The following is a 19,809-nucleotide window of genomic DNA, read 5'->3' as shown; positions in this document are numbered from 1 at the left end:
TCAAGGTCTTGATATATGCGTTTATGGTTGTTCTGTGATAGGGATTCAGAGTTTTACGTAGCGTAGCGGCTATGACCAGAAGGTTGGCGTGCTTTCATGATGATACGAAAAAAAAGTCCAATTATGGCTGGCCGTTGATCTGAAACAAAAATGCACTAAAACGGATCGTAAGTTAGTACTGTCTGATGAAATAAAGCTTGATTAAACTTCATTTCAAGTAATATCAATGTCTCGGTCTGGCTATGGCTTACCAGACGGTTCATCTCTCAAAACTTAGTCCCAAATATTTCTTCAAGACAATTAAAATTTTAAAATCAGTAAACGGCTATGGTTAAATATTTTCAAGAAGTTTGAAAATTTCGAATTATTTCTTTTGTTCGAAACTTTAACTTTCAGTTCGACAATTTTGGTTTGAAATTTTAGGTCCAAAAATTTGATTTGAAAATTTCGTTATAAAAATTTTTTTAGTTCGAAAACAGGTTGAAACTTTTAATTCGAAGTTCTAACATTTGGATTGAAATGTTTTGGTTCGAAAATTTTGATTCCATTTTTCGAAAAATTTTAGCTTAAAATTTCTAGTTCAAAAATTTCAGTGTGAAACTGATTGGTTTCAAAAATTTGAATTCGAAAATTTTAGTTTCAACTTTCTAGTTCAAAAATTTGGACTGAAATGTTTTGGTTCGAAAATTTTGATTTCATTTTTCAAAAATTTTAGTTTAAAATTTCTAGTTCAAAAATTTCAGTGTGAAATTGTGTGGTTTGAAAAAATTTGAATTCGAAAAGTTTTATTTCAATTTTTTTTGTTCGAAAATTTTAGTTTCAACTTTCTAGTTCTAAAATTGGTTTGAAATGTTTTGATTCGAAAATTTTAGTTTAGAATTTCTAGTTTAAATATTTCAGTGTGAAATTGTTTGGTTTAAAAAGTTGAATTCGAAAAGTTTTATTTCAAATTTTAGTTCGATGTTTATAATTCGAAAATTTCAGTTTTTCTTTTGTTTGAAAATTTGAATTCGAAAATATTGATTTCAACTTTTTTGTTCGAAAAGTTTAGTTTGATGTTTTTAATTCGAAAATTTCAGTTTGAATATTTTTGATTTGAAAAATTTGAGTTCGAAAAAATTTAGTTTCAAATTTTCACTTGAACTTTTGTAATAACTGGAAATTAGTGGACTCAAAATTTAATCGAATAGTTAAAAACCGTTTATTTGTTAATCGAATAGTTAAAAATCGATAATTTTTAATCGAATAGTTAAAAACCGGATAACGTTTGGCGGTTAACCGTGAAACAATCCCCTCATTGCACTCACTGAAAAATTTTGGCTAAAATATTTTGAGATGATTTTAACTAAACCGTCAATGTTATTTAAGATATAAATTACACGAACTAACACCAACACCAAGAAGGTAACCTTAAAGTATCGTGGTTCTCTCTTATCAAAAAGCTTAAGAGGAGTGCATAGGGGTATTATAGTGATCTATATTAGGGTTCTATACTATTATACCAAATGTTTAAATTGGGCAATTTCCAAAATTTAAGGGGTGGGCCAGGTACCCCTCCGAAATTTTTAAAGGGGTGCACAAATGTACCTATGTCTTATAATAGGGCATAGACCCCTATATATAACCATATAACCATATAATGTAATAGGACATCATCCAAGAGAATAAATTAGGCCAAAAGACCAAACACGTGGTTGGGCAATTTCTAAATTTAAGGGGTGGGCCAAGGTACCATTCCCAAAAATTTCAAGGGATGCACAAATGTACCTATGTCTTATGATAGGGAATAGACCCCTATACATGACCATATAACCATATAAGGTAATAGGTCCTCATCCAAGAGGATAAATTGGATCAAAAAACCAAACACGTGGTACATCATATTGCTTATGTTTATATTTTGGCAATTTTGTACCCCTAAAACGGAACGAAGTGAACCACCCAAATTTATCATGATACATATTAGAGTCCAGTAGTATAATACCGAATGCTTAAACTGGAAAATTTCCAAAATTTAAGGGGTGGGCTATGGTACTCCTCCCAAATTTTAAACGGGTGCACAAATGTACCTATGTCTTATAATAGGAAGTGTACATCTGTATACGTCCATATAACTATATAAGGTAATGGGACCTCATGCAAGGTGATAAATTGAGCCAAAATACCAAAGACGTGGCTGCAGTAAAATTTGGTAATTTTGTGCCCTAAAAGGAACGAGGTTGACCACCCAAATTTATAATAATATATATTAGAGCCCTATACTATTATACCAAATGTTTAAATTGGGCAATTTCCAAAATTGAAGGGTGTGGGCCAAAGTACTCCACCCAAATTTTAAAGGGGTGCACAAATGTACCTATGTCTTATGATAGGAAATGAATCCCCATACGTGACCATATAACCATATAAGGTAATAGAACCTCATCCAATGCAATAAATTAGGTAAAAACGAAACACGTGGTACAACGTATTGCTTACGTTTATATTTTGGCAATTTTGTACCCCTAAAAGGAAACGAGGTTATAGTAATATATATTAGGGTCCTATTCTATTATACCAAATGTTTAAATTGGACAATTTCCAAAAATGAAGGGGGTGGGCCAAAGTACTCCACCCAAAATTTTAAAGGGTTGCACAAATATACCCATATCTTATGAAAGGTAATGAACCCCTGTATACGTCCATATAACTATATAAGGTAATAGGACCTCATCCAAGAGGATAAATTGGGCCAAAAGACCAAACACGTGGTACAACGTATTGCTTACGTTTATATTTTGGCAATTTTGTACCTCTAAAAGGGAACATGTTTTCTCCTGTTTCGTCCTATCATTTCTCATCACCATCGTTTTTCGCTGGGGACGTTAAATTCAACATTTCCTAAACTAGCACCAAGAATCGAACTCGGTACGATTGCAAGGTATCCATGTTCACCCCTGAAACGGAACAAAGTGGATCACAAAGTACTTATCAAATTTAAGGAAATATTTTTAAATACGCCTCCATATAACGTAATAAGGCTCCAAAATCGATAATCATCAAAGGGAACGAGGTCCGATACTCCCCTCCCCCCAACTCCTGATGTAAATTAAGGTGATCTTATGTGTCCTGAGTGATCCCTGCCCCTGAGTAAACATAAGCAAAATTACAATAGGTAATGCAATCCCAAACCAAAACATCTCTAACTCATTCACTATGGTCCATGTGGGGTCCCAAAAGTGAAATAGGGTCAGCCCGACCTACTAATTAACGTGAAATCCGAACCGCATGAGCTCCTTCCGGGAATCGAACTCTGGTCTCCCACGTTAAAGGCGCATACGCTAACCGGTTAGCCACAAAGGAACTCCAAAGTTTTCGAGTTTCATATTAATACTAATACTAATTTATACTATTACTGGGGTCTACTAATTCATAACGTAATAGGTTATCAAGAAAGAGATCATACCTTGTTTTGGTAATTTTATACCCATAAAAGAGAACGAAACAAGCCATCATAAGTTCCAAGCTAAAAATCCCAGTTCAGTGACGTCAAACGAACATATTAGCTCGAACCAACTACCTCTAATTCATTCATACCAGTAGAGGTGCGGTGGCTCAGTGGTAGAGCGTTTACCTCTGCTGTATGGGCCTTTAGCCTAACCGGCATAATCGTGGGACGTAAAACTAAAGATTTCATTTGCACCAGTGTTAGTCCATGGATAACAATCTCCACATTTTATGCCATAAAAGGGAACGAAAGCATTCGTAAACCTGTACTATTTCATAACGTAATGAATCATCAAGACCATATTTTTTAATAATTTTAAAGAATCATCATGACCTCTGATCCAATACTCCCAATTCAATGACGTCATAGCCTGGCCAAGGTACCTCTGATTCATTCGTACCATCGTGCATGGCCCCTGAATAAGCATAAGCAAAATTTCAATAGGTGACGTAATCCCGGGCCAAAGCATCCCTGATTCATTCACTATGGTCCATGGGGACCCAAATTGGATAATCGAGAGTTAGGCAGAGTGTCGCGAGTACTACTATGTATAACAATTTTAGTCGCTGAAATCACGCTTTGCCCTTTTCGGGCAATATAGCCCTTTATATATATATATATATATATATATATATATATATATATATATATATATATATATATATATATAATATGATTATGATTCAGATATCACTACAAATGCTTCTCTCACACCCTTGACACACTTGGGGGATTAGCACTGGGGAAAAGTTGTCTGGATCGTCCCACGAGGAATCCAGTTGTTACGCTGAACAGTCCTGCAGCGTAAAGGTGAATCTTCAGCAAATAAACAAAAGGAAGGTCTCCACAGTGGAATACAGATATTGGAGGGCGCGTGTATAACATTTTAAACGCACAAGATCTGCGGACCTGGGGCTTCACTAGTTGGGGCTAGCCGTAAGCAAATGTCCTTCACCGGCTAATAACTTGTGCCCCTTAACACAACTTAATGATTGATTCCCAACGCAACGTGCGTGGTGGCTGCGTACAGCACCGGAGTCGAACTCCTCGAGCACCTAAGCTCAAGGTACGGGTTGCAATGATCAACTAAAAGTGTTGGCAGTTCATTTCAAAAATCACTCAGTTAACTCACCTGTATGCACATACAAACAGAATACGGAAAACAATTTATGTTAATTTTAGTCAACTGCCTATAATGCACTAGACACGGCGATAACACTGGCGTGAGAAAGTACAGATAAGGGACTACGAAACAACGCAGTTGGTGCCACTTTGGTCACTGGGACATCTGGGCAGCCCGTATTTCTCTAATCTATTGTAATGTTTCCATAAGCGATTAAAGAAAGCACTTAATTCAGTTCCCAATAACTATAGAATATATACTGTGCATATAATGAGTCAGGGAGAAACACTGAAATGGTTCGTCACTAACTGAAATGTTCTCACCAAAAGCAATATATATGAAAAAACGATGAATGACTTCTTTGTCCAACTGTGTGGGAAAGAAGCAATTCCCACCAAATAAAGAACTTATGTGCGTTGCAGAATAAAGTATAAATCGAAAATAATAATCACTGTCTTCACGAAATATACAGGGCGTCCACAAAAAATGCTTCTATAACCTGGTGGCGGTTATACACGAAATATCAAAAGTGCTAGTAACAGTATGTCAGATGTGTGTAAAGGACATGAAGAATTGCAACGAAACTTTGTGTATAAACAATATGCATAAAATAAAGGAATACTGTTATTTTATTTGCGGAAAAAACGTTTTTAGGGGGCAAAAGCCCCCATCCAAAATTTTGAAAGTTGAGGCCCGAAAGGCCAGAGAAAGTGAACCGAAGTGAATGAAATTGTGCACAGATATTGTAGATATAAAATGAGAGAATACGGGCTTCTTATTTTCCTGAAAAAAAAGGAAACCGTTTAGGTGAGACACAGACCCCCTCCAAAACTTTGATCAAATTTCAAAAGTGCTAATAACAGTATGTCAAGAATTGCTTAAAGGGCACGAAGAATTGGAACGACACATTGTGTATGGATAATACGCAAAAAGTAAACAAATACGTTTTTTTTTTATTTTCTGCGGAAAAACGGTTTTACGGGGCAAAAGCCCTCACCCAAAACTTTGAAATTTGAAGCCCAAAAGACAAGAAGTGCACCGAATTGAATGACATTGTGCACAGATATTGTAAATATAAAATGAGGTAATTGGGTTTCGTATTTTTCTGAAAAAATAGCTGTTGAGTGAGGCATGGACCTTCTAAACCGTAGATGATGAAATATCAAAAGTGCAAATAAGCATACGTCAGAAGTTCCTAAAGAATATGGATAATTGGAACGAAACTTCGTATAGGGACAATTTGCAAAACAATAAATCAAACGTGTTTTAATTTTTGCGGAAAAACAGTGTTGGGACCTAGGCCCTATCCGAAAAAAAAAGTAAATGTTACCGTAATAGCACAGGAAGGAGTGGACCAAAGCAAATGAAATTGTGTGTAGATATTATATGGACCCTATGTAAAATAAGACCTTCCGTGTTTCTCAAGTGTCCCTATCCGTTTCAAATTTGACAGATCAAGAGCAAACTGGAAATAAATTGACACGTGTTTTTGTTTATTCGGGAAAACCTTGTAAGGGTTAAAGATGCCTCCTGAAATACTATAAAATACGCTATACTGTTTATGATTGTAGTTGATCTGCCAAATTTGAAGAAATCTGATGGAGACACTTGGGAAACATGAAAGGCCATATCTTACATATCCAATATCTACATACAATTTCATTCGCTTCGGTCCACCCCTTCAGCCACTCAACGCCTCGGTTCACTCAACATTTTTTTTTTTTTTTCAGGAAAATACGAAACACGCATTCCCTCATCTTACCTCTACAATATTTGCGCACATTTCATTCATTTCGGTACATTTCTTCTTGCCTTTCGGGGTCAAATTCCAAAATTTTGGATGGGGGCTTTTGCCCTCCAAAACTGTTTTTCCGCAGAAAATAAAAACCGGTATTCATTTATTTTTTGCGTGTTGTCCATAAAACAAATTTCGTTGCAATTCTTCATGTCATTTACACACATCTGAGATACTGGTGCTAGCACTTTTGATATTTCGTGATCAAAGTTTTGGAGGGGTCCGTGCCCCACCCAACCGTTTTATCCAGGAGAATACGAAACCCGTATTCCCTCATTTTATGTTTACAATATCTGTGCACAATTTTATTCACTTCGGTTCTCTTGTTCTTGCCTTTCGGGTGTCAACTTTAAAAATTTTGTGTAGGGGCTTTTGCCCCCTAAAGCCGTTTTTCCGCAGAAAATACAAAAATTACGTATTCGATTATTTTATGTGTAGTATCTACCTGCCAAATGTTATCAAAATCGGAGTGTTAGACTTCGGAAGTGTTACGTGTAAAACAAAGGTTCTACTAAAAACAGGTTCTAGCATTATAATAATACAGTATATGAGCAGATCGGGCGAACACAATAGTAAGCGCCACTTCCGACAAAGTACGTATAAGGGAGATAGCTTGTGGTGAAATTGAGTTATTTGAATGGGTTGTGATCGAACCACAGAAGAGTATGTATTAGTTTAATTTTGGAAATACGTGTAGGTGGCAGGGGAAATCTGTTTGGATGCCATTGAATTGATTTGAATTAAATTGCATGGGAATAAAGGGGGCACGGTGGATCAGTGGTAGAGTGCTTACCTCTGGCGCGTGGGGTTGGTTCGATCCCCGGGCAAGTAAGTTTGTGGTGAACATCATGATGCTCGTTGGGTTTCTAGGGTACTCCCGTTTCCTCCCACAATCTTATTCCACCAATTCTTCCGTCATCTTTCGCGTACCTTAATCATCGTCTCCCATAGCCTAAGGGGCATAATCGTGGGACATTAAAGTGAAATATTTCATTTTTTTTATTTAAATGCCGTTGGAACGGTGACAGCCAGCTTAGCGATTCGAAAACTTTAGATTCGGAATTAATATAGGTCATTTTGATATATTGTTATTCTCCCCACGCAACGACATCTGGAGTGTCACTATTCATCACAAAAAACTTGATAAGTATGGATTCAACACTTCTATCCGTCGTCCGGGATATTTATCCTCGTCTTTTGTGCATACATTTTACCCCCAGCAATTCTCTTTAGACAAAAATAAAAGAAATCAGTGAAATAATAAGGCAACGCATTTGGCGTTACACCTGTTAATGTTTGTAAAATGTATAAATAACGAAGAGCAAGACCTTCTGTCCCACCGCTGTCAATATAAGTGAGAAACATAAACTGGCAAATACAGTAAAGAGGATTACGCGAACTAGTTCCATGTATGACGTATAGATAGATAGCGTTAGTCACCGTTACCCGTTAATATGTTAACGGATGGACTCCATTAACGAACTTGGCCAAGATAATCACTTTACCTATCTGTTGCAAGAAACAATTCAAAACTTCACTTACATGTGTTGGATATGTGCTATAGATAGCCACCGTTGAATTCGTCATATTCGTTAAGACGTAGCGTCGTTAACGAACTCGTCTGAGGTAATTGCTGTAGCTATCTATTGCAAAAACAAAATTTAAAAATTCTCTTATATTCATGTAATGTAGGCTATAGCCAGCAGCCGCTAAAATCGTCGTTATTCTTTAATGTATTAACGTATTTACTTCATTAACGATCTCGGTCGAGATAATCACTCTATTTGTCTATGAAAAATTCAAAATTGCTTACACGTATGGTATATGGGCTATAGATAGCCACCGTTAAAGTCTCCGTTACCCGTTAATATGTTAACGAATTGATTTGATTTGATTTTGAGTTTAGCGTCCCTTTCAGCAGTGATGTTACATAAAACTTGAACCTTCGGACATGCACAAATTAACGTGGGATCCGAATCACATGAGCTTTCACCGGGTCTGTCATGCCAAAGGCTTGTACTCTGTCCGCTTAGCTACGAGAGAACTCATTAACGAATTGTTTTCACTAACGAACTCGGTTATATATATATATATATATATATATAAACAAGTAGAATGATTATCGTAGGCGAGTTCGTTAATTGAGTTAGTTTGTTAGCATCTTCAGTCTAACAGTGACTTCAATTTTAGCTATCCATATCATATTTTCTACTCTTGAAACAGACGTAATTAAAGTTACACACGTTGCTGTCAGCTGACAGTAAAGATCCTCCGGGGATTACCATCCACCGGAAGAAATTGAAGCCTTTAGTGCGTAATCCTTTGTTCCGTTTACCACAGTTTATTAGGATCATGCAAGGAGACTACAAGATTGTGTTGTTAATACATCCGTCTGTTCGTCCGTTACTACGCATAATAACTCTTAAACGAAAAAAAAAATACTTTTTGCAATAGATAGCTAGAACAATTATCTTATTCACGGTCGTTAAAGGAGTCAATCCTTTATTGCAGCGTTTCTCAACCTTTTTCAACTTGCGGCACACTACAGGTGTTACTTGGATTCTCGCGGCACACTTACAGATATTATTATTTGTAAATATAAAACACAGTGATATTTTTCTGTGATTATTGATCTCCTTCTCACAGAGAAGAAAGCTCTATCACTGGTTTTTCCCCGTGGTAAATCATTATGCTTATTTTTCATTCTAATTTAAAAATAGAAAACAATTCCAATGAAAAATTGGACTCAGGTTTTTTAAAAAATACGCTTTCTTTTTAAAAACTGTGTCCAACCTTTTACTAAGAAGGAAGATCACTAAATAACGAACGAACAAACAAATATCTCTTACTTTTAAAACACAAACGTAGGTAATTTGTCGAAAGGATTGAATGATATTTTAAATGTTCAAGTTACGAAATAGTCTGCAACAATGTTCATAACAATGGTAACCATTTTTCTCAACATTAGAAATGTACAGAACAGTAACCCGGTATGAAACTTAAAATTGTAGATTCACAGTAGAGGCCCATAGTAATGTGAAATATAAACATACATTTTTCCCTAGGTTTTGCAATTTGATTGCTATAAAATTAATAATTTTATTTCGATTCCTCGCGGCACACCAGCTGCCCATTCACGGCACACCAGTGTTCTGTGGCACACCGGTTGGGAAACGCTGCTTTATTGTTAACGGGTAACTGCAAATCCCATACATGTAAGCGAATTTTTGAGTTGTGTTCTGCAACAGATAGCTAGAGTGATTATCTCTGTCAAATTCGTTAGTGGGATCAATCCGTTAATATCTTAACGGGTAATGGTAACTTTAATGGTGGCTCTCATATTCCATATCCCATGTATTCCTTTACGAGTTAAACTGAATATTTAGCTATATGCATCATCTGAGACATCTGCACGTATATCTAAAATAAATAAATGAATAGTAATAATAGTAAAAAGAAAGTGTGCCCTTGGGCCAGGAGTGCTGAGTGAACGCACCATACAAGTTGGCTTCTGATCAGCATCATGTTCTGATGAGCTTCTCAGAAGGACTGGAAGCAAATTCGTATCTCGGGGAAGTATTCGTGTGACCACAGATGAGTTAGGCATACGCCATATCACGATTATTCGGCTGCTTCGCGCAGTCGGTTAGTGGAAAAGTTGAAGTCGTTGGTGGGATTCCTATTGATTCCCACAGAGCAAAAGCTAAAATGTAACAACTAAAACTATTGTTGATTTTGATTCACCGTTCCAAAAAGAGATATCTCTCTGTTGCAATTGGAAGTGATAGATCTATTACTGTCGATTTCAATATTGAATTCCCATGTTTTTTAACGTCTACTGCAGGTTTACAGTGCGACACGAAACTCAATATTTGTCTCAAGACGTCAGTATTCAGAAAGATGGCATACCATAATACTACTTAACATTGAAATCTCATTTTAAAGAAAGCAATGAAGTTGTTGTCTTTTATGCTAACGTGTCGATGGTCAGCCCGCATTTCAAACAGTAATTTCATTCACTTATGTTGTGGGTCCAGGTAAATAGCAACGTTGCATTTTTATTTAACACTAGTTGAATATACCCATGCTTTGCACGGGGGCTATATTTGGTAGTCAACGCCTGTGGGAGTATCACCATTCATTTTAGTGACTGCTAAAACTATGGATTTGACACTAATATCTGTTATTTTGGGCTATTTTTTTTTACATGTATCAGTATCCCTCCCCCGCTGATCCCCGGCCCTCATACAATGGTAGCTGAATTTGCAAGTAATCTCTAATGGAAGTGTCACCATTGATTTCAGCGACCGCGAAAACTATGGATTTGACACTAATATCGGTCATTTTGGATTACTTTTACATATCTTGGTATATTCCCCACCCCGATGAATCGGCACGCAGCCGAATAGGGTGAATTTGGAAGTTTGCGATGGGAGTTTCACCATTGATCTCAGAAACCGCAAAAACTATGAATTCGACACTAATATCGGTCATTTTCTACTACTTTTACATGTCCCGGTAAACGCCCCCCCCCCTGAGACCCCCCTGGTTCGAATTTCGACATAAACGTTTCACTCTGGTTTGGAGTCTCGACCAAAATATCCGTGACCAAAATTTCGTAACTCTCGGTCAACGTGTCTGGTCCCCAGGTCGGTCCCGGTAACCCCCCCCTGAGACCCCCCTGGTTAGAAATTTAAAAAAAGCGCTTCGTCCTGATCTGGGGCCTGGACCAAGGCACCCCTGACCAAAATTTGGTAAATTTCAGTCCACTCGTCTGGTCCCCAGGCTGCACACAGACAGACAGACAAACAAACACAAACAAACAAACTCTTTATTTATTTTATTTATATTAGTTTGGGCGCATAAAGAGTGTACAGCCCAAACGACTCGTCCGATTTGAAAAATTCCTTCATTTGAGATTGAAAATATATTTGGAGACGGTTTTCTCCTCTTACATTTTGTTGTAACTCTGATAATAACAGTTACCCTATGTCAGGGGACTTTTGAGACACCATATATATATATATATATATATATATATATATATATATATATATATATATATATATATATAATTTTGTTCAATTGTGATTTAGTTTGAAGTATTAACTTCCACACAGCAACAAATTAATCAGCTTTTCTAGATGTTAAATAAAATTAGATTTAAAAATACAGATTTAGCAACTTTCCCAAGAATACGTGAATTCAGCAACATTTTAATTGTTACTTAGCTATTTCCATGAAAATGCAATTGGCAACAGTGTGGGACCATGAAATCTATGACCCTGCGTCCGTATATAATCTTATACTTTCTCAAAATGTACGTAAGAAGGTTGTTTGTTTATTGTCGCTGCGCTGGCTACTCGAGAATCCATATATTGAATTGATTGTTTCAAGAAAACTTTATGTTATACCCATGTAAGGAATTCATGGCAAACACAACTGGTAAGTATACTTGTTTCAAAGCTAGTATGGTAATAACAAAGAAAACTAATTCTTTTGTTAAAACTAGTCTTTAAATTTCTATTCAGAGGGAGAACGTATTGTTTGATTTAGGTATTGAAGACATCTTTTGTTTGTAATATTTGTTGTTGGATATGTGTGGGATTTTGAAACTTATATCAGAATGAAAAGCAATATATATTTTTTTTTCAGTGAGTTATGTAGTGGTTTTAATATTTTTTCTTTTAATTTGCATTCAAAAATAATGATATAGCGTAGCATTTTAGTTCGAAAAGAAGTTAAAACCTCTATTTAAAATAGTTGATGGCTGCTCTTTTGTTGATACCCTCTGCATCTGATATAAAATTAGGAGATGGATGTGGAATGAGAATGAATTGTCGCTTCCGGCCGGCTGCGGACTGAGAGCGCTTTAGGACACGAGTAGGGAACATGTTTGAAAACAGCAAGAGGATTTTGTTCAAAGGGGTTATTTCGCGAAAAGAAAACGAATCTATAGATGAGATCGGAAGAGCAGGAATTCACGTGGTTATATCAATAGAGCGTGCATAGCTTGTTCGACAAAGAACATGCCTGTCTCTTATGTAAGTGGTTGCCAAGTGGCTTGCGAACCACCATTTTTTTCCCTTTCTTGATACATTCTCTCTCTCTTTTTTTTTTAAATGTATCTTGTACATAATTCATACAACGAATTGGTCTTCTTCAATATTTTAAAACACAGTGTCCTTATGCTCGAACGCTCTTGTTGCGAGACAGAAGTACTTGATGTTCCTTTTTATCTCTGTCTCCCTCATTGAGTCTCTGGTATGTCGGTCTGATTCATACAGCTCATCGAGAAGAACAATCTTCGCGAACTGAATACTCTAACAAATTTCCCAGGTGGTTGTCAGCCCTTGTTGATCTACATAAAGAAATTGTATGTGGTATATATATACTATGGAAACTGTCGGCTTGTAAAAGTTTGGAGCAATTGTTAAGATTTCTTTCTTTCTTCATTTCTTCAGATACTTTGTGTCTTATTTCTTGATTGAGAGGCGAACGAGCTATTTTTACCTTTGTATGGTATTTCTTTTCTGTTATATTTTTTCTTGTTATTAAAATAAAAACTACTTTCTCTTTGACTGCCATCGTGCCTTTTGCTTTTCCAGGCTATTGTTCATGCTTTGTTTTGTATTCGTAGTAATATTCCTTAGAAAACATACATGGTGATTATTCTTTTAAATGCCTCTTTCGTGCGGGACAGATGTGGAGTTTCTCTCAATATGCTTTTATTAGATTACAGTGTATTTGCTTCTCTTGTCTATATATATATTTCTTAAAAACTTTGATCTATGTATAGAAATGGACGAATAATTGTACAGAAGTGGTTGAATATACAATCAAATACCGTTAAGTAATATAAACTTCAGTTTTGCAGATTAAGGCATATTTTCCCCTCAAAACAGCATAGTTTTATTGGATGTAACAGCATTAAGGTTACTCAAGTAAAATTACGCGTACTCCCATTTTATGTCAAAAATATAAATAAATAAAATAAAACAAAGAATAAATTAAAATTGGTAGAGCCTGGTGGGTGAAAACATATAAAATACTAATCTATCTAATATAAATAAAATGAAGAGTTTGTTTGTGCGTCTGTCTGTGTGCTGCCTGGGGACCAGACGAGTAAACCGAGAGTCACCAAATTTGGGTCACGGACATCTTGGTCCAGGCCCCAGACCAAGACGAAGCGTTTTCTTAAAATTTCGAATCAGGAGTCGTTTACTGGGACACATAAAAGTAGTAGAAAATGAAAGATAGTGTCTAATTCATAGTTTTCGCAGTCGCTGACACCAATGGAGAAGCTCCGATCGCATTAACTTCCAAAAAATCACCCCATTTGACTACAGGCCGGGGGTCACCGGGCGAGAAATGAGACATGTAAAAAAAAAATCCAAAATGACCGATATTAGCGTCAATCCATAGTTTTCGCGGTCACTGAGATGAATGGCAATACTCCCACATGCGTTGACTTCCAAATACTGCACCCATGTGAAGAACTGGTATTTTAGCTAGTATGCAATAAAGTGGCAAGTGCTTGCCACATGCAATGCTATCATAAATGACTTCAAATATCAAACCATTATTTCTTTTCGCACTATTACACAAACGATAACTAAAATAAGCGCAAAATATTCTGATTTTTCGTCGTGGCGTACTAGATAGAAGTAGGAGTTCAGTGCAGTTACAAATGGTGACAAAGAAAAAAATATTTGAATATGCGGTAAAGGGGAAAGTAAGAGACGACCAAACGTTTCTAATGGAACAGGGAAAAGAGTGAGGGAGATCTGCGTAGTCCACAGAAAATCAGGTCATTGTAAACAGTGATCTTGGAGTTCCACAACTAACGTGTGGAATATTTTGCAATAACGACTGCGATTTTCCTTATCGTTTGCCGTCCTTGTAACAAATAAACCCAGAAGGTTATGGCTAGCGAAGGGAAGGAAACATTACGTAACGCATGTCATAAAAGGACCTAGAAGAAATTTATTGTGATTGATATACAAGTACATACTGTGGCTGTTTTTCGACGTAGTCACCATGAACCTCCAGGCATTTCTGGTAGCGTGGCACAAACTTCCATATAATCTTTGTGTAAAAAATCTATCGTTTGAGAGTGCACTGATGTCTTGATCACTTCACTGTAGCTGAAACGCTTGGATACAAGCCATTTTTTTCAGGTAGAGGAAAGAAATCGCTGAGGTGAAGGCCGAGGCTGTAAGGCGGATGATTGAATGGTCCCATCGAAGTCTTTGAATTGTCTTAACAGTACGAGTAGTCAAAAGAAAACTCGTGCAGCTGTCATTCTTTGCTCTTTGTGAGCGTCTGTCAACATTTTTTGCACCCACCTCGCACACAATTTGTGATAAATCAGCTTGTCAGTCACAATTCGATGCACTGTTTTCGCATCTCCTGGAAACTCTGGGGAGTTTAGTTATTGTGAACCGGCAATTAGATCGTACTTTCTCGTTAACATGTCCCATCAGATCGACAGTCCGAACACTAAGCCGTCCGCTACGCTCACCATCATGAACACTTGAATCCGCTTCTCGAAACTTTCTGCACCATTGCTTGACCTTCCCTTCACTGATTACTGCCAGTCCGTAAATGACCCGAAGGATGCCAGCTGCGTTCTGTCTTTTGGCGTTCAGAATTCGTATGACAGATCTCAATTCGTATTTGGCGGGATTTTGTATTACGGCACCCATTTCACCTTACTGCTGCTCGCACGTAAGCAACTACACTCGGATGGTTCTCTGTTGCAGGCACAGAATATTATGGCGTACTTCTACACATGCTCAACTTCATCAGTGTTCCCAAACCTATGTAAAATAAATAAATAAATAAAAATATCGGCCGTTTTTGACATACCACGTATCCCATTAGTGATATTCAGCGATGAAGCAACGTTCCATTTATCTGGAACGGTAACTCGACACAGTGTGGCAATATTTGGCACAGAATGTGCTGGTCGGGCGTACAGCTTGAATGAGCGATTTCACGAAGATTTGCAATTGAATGATGACTTCAGAAATCACACCTTCTGGTTTGACGGGTTTTCTACCCTGAGTTAGATCATTGATGTGTATCGCTACCTAAACGTTGAATTTCCGCGCCGCTGGATTGGGCATGGTTATGACGATGACTTAGTCTGTTCGCATGGTCACCCAGGCCTCCTATTCTAATACTGTGTGACTTCTTCTTTTGGAGTGTTTACGTACCATCACTACCGATAACACTAGTAGAACTCAGGAAATGCATCATCGGTGCTATGATTACCATTAACAGGAGAGTGCTACGAAACGTAAGGTCCAATCAGTGGCAGCTCTTCACGGAAGTCACATCGATAAAAATTAACATTATTCGCTTCGAAAGAAGGAAAGAAAAAATAATTAATGGTTGCATACAAGAACTAGAGCATTAGATAAGTTTTCTTTCTTAGCTTGAAAGGATAAAGTTCTTTTTTACTAATGAAACTTCTCTCAAGAGCCGCCACTGGTCGCAACTCAACTACCGCTAGGACGTGTGTCAGGTGACTAACGAAGCACGCATACGACGTTTGTAATGTGATGAATATCTGAAGTTTCCACTTATCGTGTGCTAACATAACCATTTTGTAAGTATAGTAATTCGGAAAATACAGTAATACAGTATTTGAAATCCTATGAATTATTTATAGTAGTAGCCATGTATTGTTTCCAGATGAAATATATATATATATATATATATATATATATATATATATATATATATATATATATATATATATATATATATTATAATTATGATGTCATAAAATTAAAATCTTATTTCTCAGCCAAAAAAATCTCTAAAAATGTTAGCATTATATTTCGTAGTATTTCATATGTTCTTGACTCTCATGTTCTTCACATTTTAATGTTGGCTTTTGTTTTTGCGCTTCTTTTGACCGATTGCACTAACGGCGCGAAATTTAATATATTTATCTACCCATACGAGAATGTTAAGACTTGATATCTCACTTGTTGTCCATTTTCTGATTTTCTTTTTCCGAAAGTTGATTGAGTTAAGAAATGCAGAAATCTTATTAAACACTTGCAGGGATATGCGTTTAAAAGTAAATGCAGAGAAAACTAAATACATGGAAGTTCGTCGGGATCGTAATACGGCAAATTATGGATGCGCTAAAATATCAAACAATACTTTTGATAAAGTGGATAGTTTCAAATATCTAGGATCAATATTAACAGACGAAAACCATATTCACGAAGGAATTAAATGTCGACTAAAAGCAGGGAATTCGTGTTATTATTCAGTTCCAAATCTTTTGTCGTCACGAATTCTGTCGAGAAATGTGAAGCTCAAAATACAAAAAAAAAAAAAAAAAAAAAAAAAAAAAAAAAAACGATAATCATGCCTGTTGTTCTGTGTGGTTGCGGAATATGGTCGCCTACTATGAGGGAAGAACATAGACTGAAAGTATTTGAGAACAAGATCCTGAGACGAATATTCGGACCCAAGATAAACGGGAATGGGCAATGGCGGAAACTTCATAACGAGGAACTACATAATTATACAGTTTGCCAAACATTATTAGGGTCTAGGAGGATCAGGTGGGCAGGTCATGCAGCCAGGATGGAAGAAAGTAGGAATGTTTTTAAAGTCTTAACTGGAAGACCAATCGGAAAGCGATCATTAGGAAGACCTTGACGCAGATGGGAAGTCAGTATTAAGATGGGTCCCGCAGAAATACGTAAGAATACAAAGTAGAAACTGGATCCAGTTGGTTAAGGATAGAAGTCAGTGGAGAGCTTTTGTGAATGCGGCATTGAACCTTCGGGTTCCATAGGCGAAAGAGTTAGTTAGTTGATTGACATCTATATTCCGGAAAATGAAATTAAATGAAATCTTTCTGCTTTACGTCCCTCGATTATGCCGTGAATGCTAAAACAAAGATGAGATTGAAGAAAGCGTGAGGAAACGAGAAACACTGAGAAAATCCACGCAAACGGTGTTTGTCCATTACAAAACCTGCTTGGCGAGAGGGTTTCCACGGACCAAAGGTGAACGCTCTACCACTGAGCCACTGCAACACCGTCTATAAGCTGAAGAAAGTTATAATGGCTTGATTAGTAATTTCCTATTTAGCAGTATATGTGTGTATCGTTTCCACCAATGAACCAAGTTGAGATTTACTTCATAATGCTGTAATTTGCTTTTCTGTATAAATTTGTACGCCATATTCCAAAAAGGATGACCGCATTAATTATGACAGTTTTTAGCTGAAAATTTTCTAAGTCCAACTTCGTGTATCTTCGGAAAAAGTAAATCGAAGATACCAGGTTCAAACCTACAAGCCAACCTTCGCAATCAGGAAAAAATGTGCAGACATGTATAAGTGTAATAAGGCATGTTGAAATGTTAAGTATAGAAAAAAAAAGTAACATCCATTGAAATACGTAATGATAGAGTATTTCGAAACTATGTATACCTGTGAGTACACGCTGGTTTTGTCACCTACGCCGCCATAACCAAAAGAGCATTTCCAATGTGAAAGGAAAGACAGTGAACATGGTTCTCGTATCCACGGTAGTATGAAAAAGATATACGAGGAAAAGAAAACATCAGCATTTGCAACGGATATGAATATCATTGTTTTGGAAATTCAGGTATATTTCTTTAGAAAGTGTTCATCAGGGGTGTTCATGTTAGCTCAATGGTAAAACAAGGGACTTCTAATCATAAGGTCTTAAATTTGATTCTCATTTGAGACGAATTTTTTGGTATGTAATGATATATTCTTCAATGCATCAATAATTAGATAAAATAATTACATTAAAATGAATCAGTTCTGTATATATTCATATAATCGTTTCAGGACGTAGGTATGCAGGGTGGCCCAAAAGTAGGTATACAGTGCGCGCGAAAAGTATTGATGCCTAAAGCTTAGTGTCAATATTTTTCGCGTTTTTACACACCATCCGCGTACTTCCTTAATGACACCGCGTAAAGTATTGTCGCTCGCTGGCAGGAAACACTCGCCTGTTGTGTTACTTGCTGTAGAGTAACAAGTTTCAATTTGCTCTGGTGGGTCGACACGATTACTTGGAGTGTGCACGTGCTCTTGGTATTTCATGTAATTTTGATGCTGCTCTATGTGTGTTGCGATCTCATTTCTTTGTGACAAAATGCCTTACTGCGTTCTCACGCCTGGTGAAACTGAGGCGGCGATTGCCCTGTTTAAAGCTGGTATAAAATCAAAGATATCTTTAGGCAAACGGGTCTGAAGCTGAGAACAGTACAGCATTTGGTGAAACGTTTTAAGGAGGAAGAAGAAGTCAAAATGCCTCGTCCAAAACCAAAGTCTGGTAGGTCTAGGCAAAGTGTCTCAAAGAACGCTAAAGATCATGAAAAGGTAGATGCAGAAGAAACCTTCTTTAACAGTTAGGAAATTAAAAGGAAACAATCCTGCATTGCTTGGTAATGTGTCCCTACGGATGGTGCAGGAGAAAATTCATGACAACTTAGGGCTACGAAGTTACAGAGCTCCCGGAAACGCCTTCTTACAGAGGATCATCGTAAGAAAAGACTGGCTTTCTGTTAAAAAAAAAAAAAAAAAGTTTGGACTGTTAATGACTGGAAAAAAAGTGTTGTGGACTGATGAAGTCACGTTTTTCGTTAGTGGCACTGGCTGCCAGTGAATGTACCGTCTTCCTGGTGATTATTCCACTCTTCCTCAGCACACATGTCCATCTGTAAAACACCATGCCACTATCATGGTATTGGGTTCATTTAGTTATAGTGGTGTAGGAGAGTTAGTTACTGTCTCTAGAAACCAGACCATGAATCAGTTTGTCTATTTCGAGCTATTAAACAATATATTGGAATTTTCTTTTGCAAAACGTGGAGCGTCTTTTTTATGCAATATGAGCTCCTTGTCATACAGCCAAAAGTATGGTATCTTGTCTTAAATGTGCTTGTGTCTCATTTTTTGAAGATTGGTCAGGGTATAGTCCAGTCTTAAACATCATAGGGAACCTATGCTCTGTCATGAAGAGACGTTTACATGGTATGGACATCAGTACATTGCCTCTGCTGAAAGCTGCCATCAGGGAGGTTTAGAACAATTAGTCACTTGTTATCCTCCAAACTCTTGTCTTGAGTGTTCCAGAGCTACTGAAAGCATGCAAGAAGACGAAAGGAAGTCCAACAAAATACTGACTATCCCATAAGTATTCCAATTTTTATTTTGTAATGTGTTCGGTGTCTTTTTATTTGTGGTTCTAGCTTTCACTTCCGTCGCGTCAATACTTTCCGCGCGAACTGTACACTCCTGCATTGATCAAAAATAACATTTTAGTTTATGGATGTATTTGCTTCGACTGTTCCGGGCTTAACTTACGTGTAAAAAAGATGTTAAGAACA

At 37.0% G+C, this 19,809-nt stretch overlaps 1 protein-coding gene across 2 annotated transcripts in view; it reads left to right on the top strand.

The window, feature by feature from the left end:
* The window catches only part of LOC145688289 (vezatin-like), a 110,609-nt gene that overhangs the window by 74,334 nt on the left and 16,466 nt on the right, over positions 1-19,809 (top strand). The window lies entirely within an intron of this gene.

This window comes from Thermobia domestica, chromosome 6 (genome assembly GCF_964235325.1).
Source record: "Thermobia domestica chromosome 6, izTheDome1.hap1.1, whole genome shotgun sequence".
In the NCBI taxonomy this organism is placed as follows: domain Eukaryota; kingdom Metazoa; phylum Arthropoda; class Insecta; order Zygentoma; family Lepismatidae; genus Thermobia; species Thermobia domestica.
Note: the sequence above shows the minus strand (reverse complement) of the source record. Positions and strands in the feature narration are given on the sequence as shown.